This window comes from Macrosteles quadrilineatus, unplaced genomic scaffold (assembly GCF_028750875.1).
Source record: "Macrosteles quadrilineatus isolate MER2022 unplaced genomic scaffold, UCM_ALF_1.0 Scaffold_13__1_contigs__length_4303367, whole genome shotgun sequence".
In the NCBI taxonomy this organism is placed as follows: Eukaryota; Metazoa; Arthropoda; class Insecta; order Hemiptera; family Cicadellidae; genus Macrosteles; species Macrosteles quadrilineatus.
Window position 1 is genome coordinate 2,560,051 of NW_026542606.1, and position 11,561 is coordinate 2,571,611.

An 11,561-nucleotide genomic window follows, 5' to 3' on the forward strand; every position below is an offset into this window, starting at 1 on the left:
TGTATCACTGTCGCTGTCAAAATGTATAATTTGTAGATTTAATTTGAATTAAATATAATTAAACTATCATAACCTAATCAAACTAACCAAACTTGCTGATAATGATAAACTCGAATGAAGGTTTACTAATCAAAAAATAGCTCTGTTTTAAAAATAAAATTATAAATGTCTCAAATTCAATTTTACAATCTTTTAATTATAAAATTAAACTGTCATAACTTAACCAAACCAACCAAACTTGCTGATATGAAAAAATTGTTGACAAAAAGTTAGTGCTCCCGGTGGGATTCGAACCCGGCATCTTCAGATTATCAGCCCGACACTTACTTGACACTTACTTACTTGATACTTGTATTCTTGATCCTTGACTGACAATGTCAGATAGATCGCGTCATGTCTTTAAAAATGTAAAGACTTGATTTATTTCTTTAAATACTGTAAGTTACTATAATAAAACTAATATTTACAACTACTGGTGGTATGGCGGACGTTTTTACTGTGATGGGAAGAGTGGTATCTCATTTAGCTCCCCCAGCGAATATAGTGGCCTATTCACGAGGGCCTTATGAACAACTTTTTTAAATTCTGTCATGCCCATCTCTCGAACTTTTGACGGCAGCGTGTTGAAGATTTTTATGGCCGACCTAGGGTAGGACTTCAAGGTCCGTTCGAGTCGACAGCGCGGAAGGTCTAAATCCTGAGCTCTTCGAGTGCTGTAATTATGATGATCTTCCCTTTTCATGAAGTCGCTCCTATTTTCCTTCAGGAGTGTGAGTATGTTGTAAACATACTGACTGTACACTGTGAGGATCTTCAGTTCCCTAAAGATAGGCCGGCAATGCTCATAATACCCCGATGATGTAATGACTCTGAGTGCCATCTTTTGAAGTAAGAGAACATCCCTTGTAGCAGGGGAATGCCCCCACAGTATCAATCCATACATCACGTGACTATGGAAGAGAGCATGATAAACCGTTGTAAGGTATGGCTGAGTTATTAAAGCCCTAAGTTTCCTTAGAAGATACAGCACTCTTGAAAGTTTGACACATACCTTGCTTATATGGTGGTTCCATGTGCACCTCGAGTCGACCCAGAAACCCAGTAGTTTGACCGGTTCACCCTCTTCTACCCCTGCACTCAGAGTGCATTCGAGGGATTGGGTTTTATCCTCGTTTACCTTAAACTTGTTTGATACGAACCAGGCCCTTGCTTCCTCCAGTAAGTATTCAGCCTCAATGCGTAGCTCCACCAAGCTCCGACCTCTTGTGATGAGGGTGGTGTCGTCTGCAAAAAGTAATGTACGACCATTAAGATGTAGATCATTAATCATCACTGAAAATAGCAAAGGGCCAAGGACTGATCCCTGAGGCACTCCATGGGGTAAAAGGCCTACGCATGACGAGGTCCCCTCCAGTGACACTACTTGTTTCCTATCTTTGAGAAAACTCTTTATTGACTCTAGCACACAACCTCCAACTCCATAATGCCTTAGCTTAGCCACCAGGATGTCGTGGGAAACAACATCAAACGCCTTGCTGAGATCGCAAAGGCTTAGATGTACGGACTCACCATTTTCAAAGGCGTCAGTAATAACATTAGCAAGGTTGGTGAGAGCTGTTGTGGTGGACCGCCCACTCCTGAATCCGTGCTGTGCATTATTTAGTAGCCTATTCATTTCAAGCCACTTGACTAGTTGCCTTTTCATTATCGTCTCAAACACTTTAGAGAATATAGGCAAAATGGAAATCGGTCGGTAGTTAGCGGGGTCAACGGGATCTCCTTTCTTGTACACCGGTATTGTGCGCGCTAACTTTAAGCAATCAGGAAAAACCCCTTTGCTGAGACAGGCATTTACTAATTTAGTTAAAGGGTCATTATCGTGACAATGATTCCCTTTAGTACTGTACATGAAATTCCATGAACGTCCTGGCTACTAGACTCCTTAAACCCATTTACAATTTTAAGGATGTATGAGGTATTCACTCTCTCCCAAACATTGAAGGTGTGTTCCGTTGATATGCCACACAACGCTTCGCAAGGATCTGTGTGACTAGTAGGCAAGTCAGCAACTATCTTGTCCGCTACCTGTACAAAGTAAGTGTTAATCTCATCAGGTGTCGATGATGGTTTCGGCTTTGCTTTAGACCCCTTCCTATGGGCATTAACTAGATCCCAAGCTGCTTTGCAGGTATTCGCTGCCTGACTAATATGCTCTATATTACTAGTCTTTTTTGCTTCTCCGACTTGAATGCTGTAATCTTTTTTAGTTTTGGTATACAGAGCAAAATAATTAGCTTTTTTAATAGGGTCATGTTCGGCCTTGTAGAAGTCATGAAGTAGGATAGACCAAGCGCGCATCCTGGCCAGTTCAGGTGTATACCACTGTTTGCTCCTAGTTATATCCTGTTTGTTTTTAGTTACTAACCCAGGCTTTTTTTTGACAGCTCTAGCAGGGAAGACAGAGTCAAAAATATTTTTAAACTTATCAAAAAAATGAGTAAAAGCTAGCTCAGGATCTGTAACAGATTTTGGCAAAGACCAAGTACTTTTTTCTAATTCTCTACATAGACTAGGCAAATTTTCTCTTCTAACTACACGCTTAAAGCTAGTGTAAGAATCAAGACAAGACTGGTGGTTACTTACTTGCTCAGTTTTCACATTCAAAACCACAGCTCCGTCATGATCGGCAACCAGTGCACTAACCACTTCCGATCTGCAATCCCAGCTGTCGATGTTTGTAGCGATGGTGTCCAGACAGGCTACACCACGGGTCGGCAGTCTTGAAGTGACACGCTATCCACTACACCACAAAGGCTCATGACTTAGTTCCGTATCGTTGCAGTAATGGTTGACGTCACGCCATCGGCACTGAGCGGTGGTGGGGGGTTTTTCGATCTGATCCACGATCCTACCGATCCTAGGAGTTGCACTGGCAGTCTAGATGCTTATGCTTGCTTGGCTGCTAGTGCTAGCTAGCTAGGCTCAGGCTCGGGTCTGACTTAGGGGAGGTACGAATGAGGCATTAGTTCAAAATTCCTCCGTGAACAGCGCTGTAGTAGAGAGCACTTTGGCAATGAAGGTTTAAGTTACTAATCGCAAAAATAGTTCTGTTCATAAAATAAAATTATAAATGCCTCAAATTCAATTTTATTATTTTTTAATTATAAAATTAAACTATCATAACCTAACCGAACTAACCAAACTTGCTGATAATGAAATAATATAACAAAAGTTTATTAATAGAAAAAATAATTCAGTTTATTAAATAAAACTAGAAATTGCTCTACTAAAATTTTATAATGACTTAATAATAAAATTAAACTGTCATAACCGGACCAAACCAACCAAACTTGCTGATAATAAAAAAATCTTTGACAAAAAGTTAATGCTACGAGCGGGATTTGAACCCGGGCATCACTCCGGCACACTAACCATTAGACCACCGAGGCCGATGACCACTATTCGTTTTGTTACGGTAATGGCGTTCCCTCAGCTAATAAGAAGCCCACAGCTGTCATCGTAGCCTCTTCTATATCTCCCCTGAGTAAATACCCTCAGGCTCAGGGCTCCCGGCTCAGGCTCCCATACACGCACTCAAACACACACACAACAGTCGACAATCATCACAACACAACTCACAACACAACACACGAGACCTTACCGACAGACCGCCACCGCCCACCACCGCGACCGCGCCTTGCAGAACCGTGGGGTCCCAGTTTATCGACATCCCAAAAGATCGACACTGAAATAGTCCCATAATGTCGACAACTCAAAATGTCGACAGTGTCGGTAATATGGGATGTCTGTAAAGTGGGATGTCGGTTATGTGGGATGTCTGTTATGTGGGACGGTTGTGTAAATTTTCCCACTTTATCGACACGCAAAATGTCGACAAGCAAAACAGATCGACAAAGAGCGGGAGATTCAAATTGAAGGTGAACAGCTCTTGCTGAACAGCTCGGTTGAGTCCAGAATAAGAGTCGTTCTTTTTTAAACTCCGAACGACTTCTATCCACGGCGCCTCCGCCTGCAGCTGCAGTCTCCTTCAAATTTGTCAATGCTATCTCAACTATTTTGTGTATATCAATTGTGTTCTACCGTTTGAAGGCTTTACAATAATTTTTCATTTTTCACACTTGTATTGTGATTTATTATACTACTGTTTTTTTTCGTGCAAGAAAGTAGTTAAAACTTGCTATCTAGGCCAAACTTTGCTTGAGGATAGTTAGTTATGGTATCCATCCAACGTTTTTTCAATCAGAAATTAATTTGAAATTTATAATGATATACATAGTTTTCATTTAACTTGCTAGCTTAGTGTTACAAACAGATTAACCCAAATAACGATTTTACGTTGTTCATTGTTACACTTTGAAATATTGAATGAGTTGTAGTACATTTGTATCAGCAACTTACACCGGAAATGAGGAATAATGTAAAAACTGCGTTAATTTACCTAAACAAACTGCAGATGCATTGATTCTTTTGTTAACCTTTCCATTGCCAATATGGCGATCCATAAAAAGTAATGACAACATAACATTTTGCAAATTTCTTTCCAAACTATTTTGTAGAGTTAAAAAACAAAATTATTTAGTATTTTGAAACATTATTATGCGCTTACTGGTTACGGATAAAACTCGAACAGTTTAAAATCCCTATGTTTACTCTTATGGAGAATAAGTAAACTGTTGTAGTTAGCTTGTTTATAAACATATTTTGATCAAATTTTGAAAATGCATTTATTTCATACTAAACTACATGTAATAACATTTTTTTAAACCCCTTTTAAACCCTACCTTTTGCAACAGACCTAAGTACTTGTTAAACTAATGCTATATTTAAATTAGGGAATAATTTTGTGATATTTTTAAGGAGATGATGTAAATCCAATCAAGCAAATGGAAATTCGTTTAGTCTGCAGGTTTGCTGCGGAGGGAGGGGGTATTTAAAATAAATCATAGAGTTGTAACAGTATTTTCAAACACACAAACCACTACTTGTAAACTGTAATGGCTGCTTAGGAAACGTAAACACCTTGTCTAAATGCAGTTGGTATAAAGAAATAGTATATATGCCTACTTACTGTATTTGGTTACTAGAGTATTCTAGCCCGGTAAGGTGTTTCACCGAAGGCGTAGCCAAGTGCGGGATTTTCGTGCGAGTACGGTAGCTATAGTACCGGGTGAGTAACACGATACTTTACATCATACTACACAGAAAAATCAGTACATATTTAACTCATTCATAACACAATTTATTTAGGACAGAACATATATTATATTTCAAAAAATAAAATAGGCCGCTAAAATTAGCTGTTTATTTCAACAGCAACAGCTGACTAAGTACACGGGAAAAGTACATTACGTAACTTTTCCGTGTGTAGGCATGGCAAAGGGTAACTTTCCATCCACAGGATGGAAAAGTACCTGTTTCTGTGTGGAATTTTATTACACACAAAGTTAGGTGTTAAAATTAAGTGTTTATTCTTAGATCCATAACAGGCCTAGATTTGTAAACTATACATCCGATTTAACCACGTTCTCTTCCCGTTGCGAAGCTCGGTTACTATAGCAGCTCGTATTTTCTGAAAAATGTCAGATTATTTCCTCGTTAAATAACGTTAATTTCAATGAGTACCTACTCGGGTTTGCTGCTACGGGGAAGGTAATTTCGGTGCGTTTTTGTATTGAGAAGTTGTTGGCTAAGCAGTATGATATAAACAAAGATTACCAAATTTGATTGAAGTAAAATCCGAGAACAACAAAACTAAAACAGTTTTGTTATTATCCTTAAGAATAACTTGGGAATTTCTTATATATCCTTAACCGGTAGACATGCAACAACGCTTCAATAAACTAAACTATTTCTTTTTTTACTCTAAAGTCATAATTCATTTATTTAACCAGATTTACATAAGTTACTAGCATTCGAGATTCAAAGATTCAAGATTCAAATAGGCTTTATTCAATATATAACATATATTAAACATACGTGTATCTGAATAGAGTCAAAATCTACATATAAACCATTGATGCTGATCAAGGTTTTTTACAATATTTTTTAAATAAACCACATTGAGAACTCAGAGCAGTCATTTTTTGGCAGCGGGTATGGTATGGTAAAATCGAAAACTCTAAATTCATTTACATAGCTAATGTGTTTATTAAAATATATCTATTGATATTTAGTGGTATTTCTCATGGCTAAGTATTTTATTTAATAATAATTTAGTGAATCCGTTTGCTCAGAACAGTCTTCAATTTCTCAAAGCTTGCCTCATTGTATTACAAGTTATGAAGTATACAGCTGGCAAAATTGGAAATAGGAAAGATATGCTACAAGCTAAAATGGTACGATTTTATTAATGCTACAAGTTTCATAACTCCATTAACGCTCTATCATAAACACTCGAATTAAATTAGAGATTTGATTGGTTTAACCCATAATAAGCCTAACAAATATTTGTATGAAATATAAGTTTCATAAAAAAATGTTTTAGAAACATAAGAAGTTACTTTAGATTAGAACGTTAACCAATTACGTTAGCCAGAAACGTTAACCAATTCTTGGACATGAAAGTACATACAGTTCATAAGTACATACAAATTCATCTCTGATGTTAGGCCCCATTTGATATGGATCCATATGTTCATTGCTACAAGTGTTGCTAAGTTGTAATACCGGTTGAGCGCATTTTGCTGCATAGTGTTAGGCTATATTTTGTGTAACAACAAATGTTTTTCTTTTTACCACCTAGACTTCGATACTGCATAGTTTTACCATAGATAAAACATACTCCCTTAGTAGATTTCTCATCCTTATGGAACAGCTGAAGACAATTTTATTGTTAGTTCTGTACGGTTTTCTGCAGATGTCGTGTTTTGTTTACAATTTGTTTCCCGTTATTACAGCCATTTAAAACCTCGTTTAACCAAATAATACGATCTAATCATAAACAATAACTTGTCCCCTAGTTATATAACCAAACAGTAAAGCACAAATCAAGAAATTAACCCTAAAATAATATAAACAAAGTTTAGTCAACACTAGCGCCCATGTGTCACGTACATGAACTAGACACGAAAAACGTGCTTCAAAATTTACAATGGGATGAGAAGTCTACTTGTGTTGGTTAGTCTATGGTTTTACCATGTTTTACAGAAAATGTAACGCCAGTCATTTATATATGTGTCAACGATAAAATTATTTAAAGTTATAAATATATGTTATGCCTATATATTGCCCAAATAAACAACAAAATACTAAAATATATGCATATTTTATTTCGTGCAATATGGGTTCACAACATTTGATATATAGTTGTTAAAACGGCAGATAGTTAATGAAAAATGTGGTTCGGATTCCACTATAAACTGTGGGTCCCATAGTTGCCATTGGCTGTATAGGCTATTAATCAACAGCTGTGTCTAAGGAACTACTGTTGTGAGAACAGTTTATTTCATAGCACCTGTTAATTTCTGTTAATTATAATCATATGTTTTTTTTTTGTTATTCTATGTTTTGAAAAAAGGTAAATAAAGTGAGTTGAGTTTGAGTTATGACATGAAACAGTGCATCCACTTAATTCTTATAGTAAAATATGGAGGTTCATAGATTTTTTTAACTTCTATCCCTACAAGTATAGTTAGTTAATCTTCCCCATAATTTGAGCCGGACTTCCAATCATAATCAAAACAGTAGGCTACAATATTAATTAGCGTTTTGTCATCGCGTTGGAAGCCGGGCTCGAACGGGAAATTTCGTTCCAACACACTGACTACATCACTGCATTTGCCTAGCAGTGTAGCCATGCTACGGGAGGAAAGTTGAAATCAGGGGCGTAGTCTCGCTGAATTGAATTAAAAATCATTATTTAGCAGCCAATCCATTACCAACCCTCTACGACCAAACTATACGTGAAATTTGTTGTTCTTCTACATTTACTGAACTTCTTAAAATTTATCTCTAAGGTAGCATGTGTTAAAAGGAAATTGTATTAGTTAAATAATTATTTGTCCAATCAATTTAACTTAAGGTAATTTTAACGTTCCATTGGTACCATTTTATTAAAACGAAAGGTACGTAATTGTTCACAAGTTGTTATTTGAGTGGAAATTAAATCGTAAAAGAAATGCATAATCATATTTATTCTTAGTTAATTTATAAAGATTTGGATGGTTAAAAATATACTGCAATATGCTAACTGGATAATGGTTTTCATGGTCTTGTATTTCTGTAGCAGTCCGTAACTTCCAGTCAGTTAACTGCATTCTTCGTAAAAAATAAAGCATATAACACTGTTATAAATGAAACGTTAAATTTAATGTACTTTTTTCCATAGGACGTTAAATTACAAAATGTAACAACGTCTATATATGAGTTTTGCACGTGTCATAAAAATTAAAACGATGTTTGCGATGGATAGACATCATGTACATTATTTCTCAGAGGCTTTTTGGTCGATACGCCATACTTCCTTAATAATATTCATCAATTTCGAAAATTAAGGCGCCACTTTAAAGTTTTTATTAACTGCTAGGCTGGAAAAATATTAAAAATACTTACATTTAGAACAAAAATGTTATATTATCTAATTCCGCCTTTTTTACTGTTTCCCCTATACAGTACATACAAAGTATGTGGAGTAAGTACTGATGTATTTGTTATTGATGAAGTATGTGAATCTATGGTATGTTTGCCAAAGTTGTCGAGTTTGTGGATTGAATAAAAATATCAATTTTCGGTCTCCCTAACCCAATCTATAATTGCGTAATTCATAGTCATACGCAAGCATGTTTCTTTAAAACTTTGTTTTCAGCTCGTGTGCATCATCGCAGGGAAATTTTAATTTTACGCATACTGTTGAAAATATATTTTCCTGTAGATGTGTAGAATCTTTTTATAAATTAAAATATGCTCAAAATTAAGAACAAAATGGATTTAAAAATTAAACAAATTTGCATATGGGTCATCATGCTGGTGACGAAATATAAACAGAAAATCAAAACAAATGGAAGAAATTCCAATCACATGTTTTATTTACAGTGCGGGGTGGAAATAGAGAACTAGAGAACCTTGTAGATTATTTTGGTCGAGTTTATGGTGACTGGACGACCTCTCTCGTATATGGCATACGTATATGGTAGGGTAGTTGTAAAGTTGAACTAACGTAACACCATCGACTATTTAACACTTTAGTTTCACTCAAATTATATTCATATATTACACGTTTTTCACAAAGGCCATTCAACTATTCAACTTACAGTTCTTGGACCAGAAGAAAAATTAGAAAGAAGCTCTTTTGTGACTTATTCAAAATTCCCTGAAGGCCCACTCAACCAAAAGTACTAGTGATCATTATGAGCAAAATTTTCGGGTAGCCATAGTATGAACTAATATACTAATTTTAATATTAGTTCATCTATGGCTATAGTTCGCTAACGCAGAATTTCCAGACTTGGTATGGACTTGGCTTGGTATGTATTCGGCGAGAAACAATTTAGGTTCTATGTATTTTTCGTGCAATGTATAATCAACCTGGTTTGTTATTTAACAAACAAACAATATTTACCGCGTTAGATCGTTTTAATACCGTACTGAAAAGTTAAAAGTATGCAAACATTAGTATTAACGGGTACCCCAAAAAAGGGCTGTCGGTGCAATCGTAGGGTGGAACTAATCCCTGACCATAGGTGCAATCGGGCAATTACTGTTGAAATTTAGTAATATCTCTAATCATGTTTATAACAGTCTGTGCTTAATATTAATTTATTATTTATTAACAGATGATTTGTTAGTGTTAAAGTTGAATTTGAATAAACAACATCATTGAGGTTTTTGTTAAAATAACTTTTTTATAGTTTTCTGGTTAGTGACTATTTGGTAGATTCTCGGAATATTCAACAATTACAAGAGGAATAGTACACTTACTGTATATTGTTAAACGTTAACTGCATGTTTTATTGATTTGGCGAATAAAACCATCCTGACCATTTTACTGACACAATTCTTTATATGGAGCTTTAATTATATGTTGTATTGCTGTATTTTAAATGTACAATCATTAAGAGGTTTCGAAATTATAGTACTCTTCTTAAATGAAAGCAATATACTGATTACGTTAACTGCATGTTTTATTGATTTGGCGAATAAAACCATCCTGACCATTTTACTGACACAATTCTTTATATGGAGCTTTAATTATATGTTGTATTGCTGTATTTTAAATGTACAATCATTAAGAGGTTTCGAAATTATAGTACTCTTCTTTTCAGTTGGACAAAATATTTCATATTGTAGTGTAATATTAAATTTCCTAAGGTCGTTTAGGCCTAAATTAATATTTCGGTTGGAAAACAATAATTAATTACGTGTTATTAATATGTCTCTGTTTGAAGTAAAGTAAAATATTAAATAATTTTTTATTTGTTATTTATATTTGGTATTATTATTACAGTACAGTATTATTTTAATAACGTGCGAAAGTCCCGCATTGACAATTTGACCTAGACAATTTGAATCATAGGTGTTGACCGCAACTGTGTGTGTAGCCGTTGGGAGCCTCACATCGTTGGACGAGCCTTTTATGATATCAATGGCATTTCCGGCATTTCCGCTCGGGCATTGTATACCGGCTGGAGAGATCAACAATGGAGAACAGTTGAGATAAGACTTGTTTGAGTTGTTTTTGCTTCTTTAATGTAGCTATAAAATGTAAAAATAATCAAAAATATATAAATCTGAGCAATGTACAGACAAAACTCAATAATTGAGATTTGCCTGTATATTCCAACCAGCATGGTAGGTGTGTGTAACTTGTTCAGTTATAGATTTAGGTTAGTTTGACTAGCCTGACAACCGGGCTAACACTAACAATGGCAGGTTTTTGGTTTTTACTTTCCTGACCCTATTTTCACAAGGTCAGTTTGTGTGGTGTATTTTCCAGGGTGGCTCTTTCAGTGACATCCATATATCCATGTTAATCAGACACACGAACAAACACTGAAAGTCTTCAAAAATATTGTTCAAAATGGTTCTTCATGCTGGAAATATGTAAACACCTTACCGTACCTACCTTATCTAAAATGGTATAACTCATTGAGCGGAGCGAGCGAAGCTCTTATACGTCGACTCACGCAATCTTCCTCCTAGACGGCTGAAGTAATCATTTTCAAATTTTGCATGGTGATAAAGACCATATCGGTGAGTGCTAACAACTATATGGCGTTAAAAAAAACTCTCTAAGGAATCCGCCCCACTGGCTCTAAAAATTTCAATGTTATCTTTATGGACGCAGTATTTGACACAAAAACAAAGACATAAGATCAGCTGTTTACTTATTAAGTAAGACTTAACTGAAACGGTTACTTTAAAAACCGTAGGTAAAAGAATTATTGTAACTGTTATCACCGATATTAGAACAGAAACGGCATGGATCATAAACATAAAGTACCCCCGCCGCAGCAAACCTACAGACTAAGCGAATTTCAACTTGTATGATTAAATGTTTAGCAAAATATTTCCATAAATATGACATATTGAGGTGATTCAAAAAA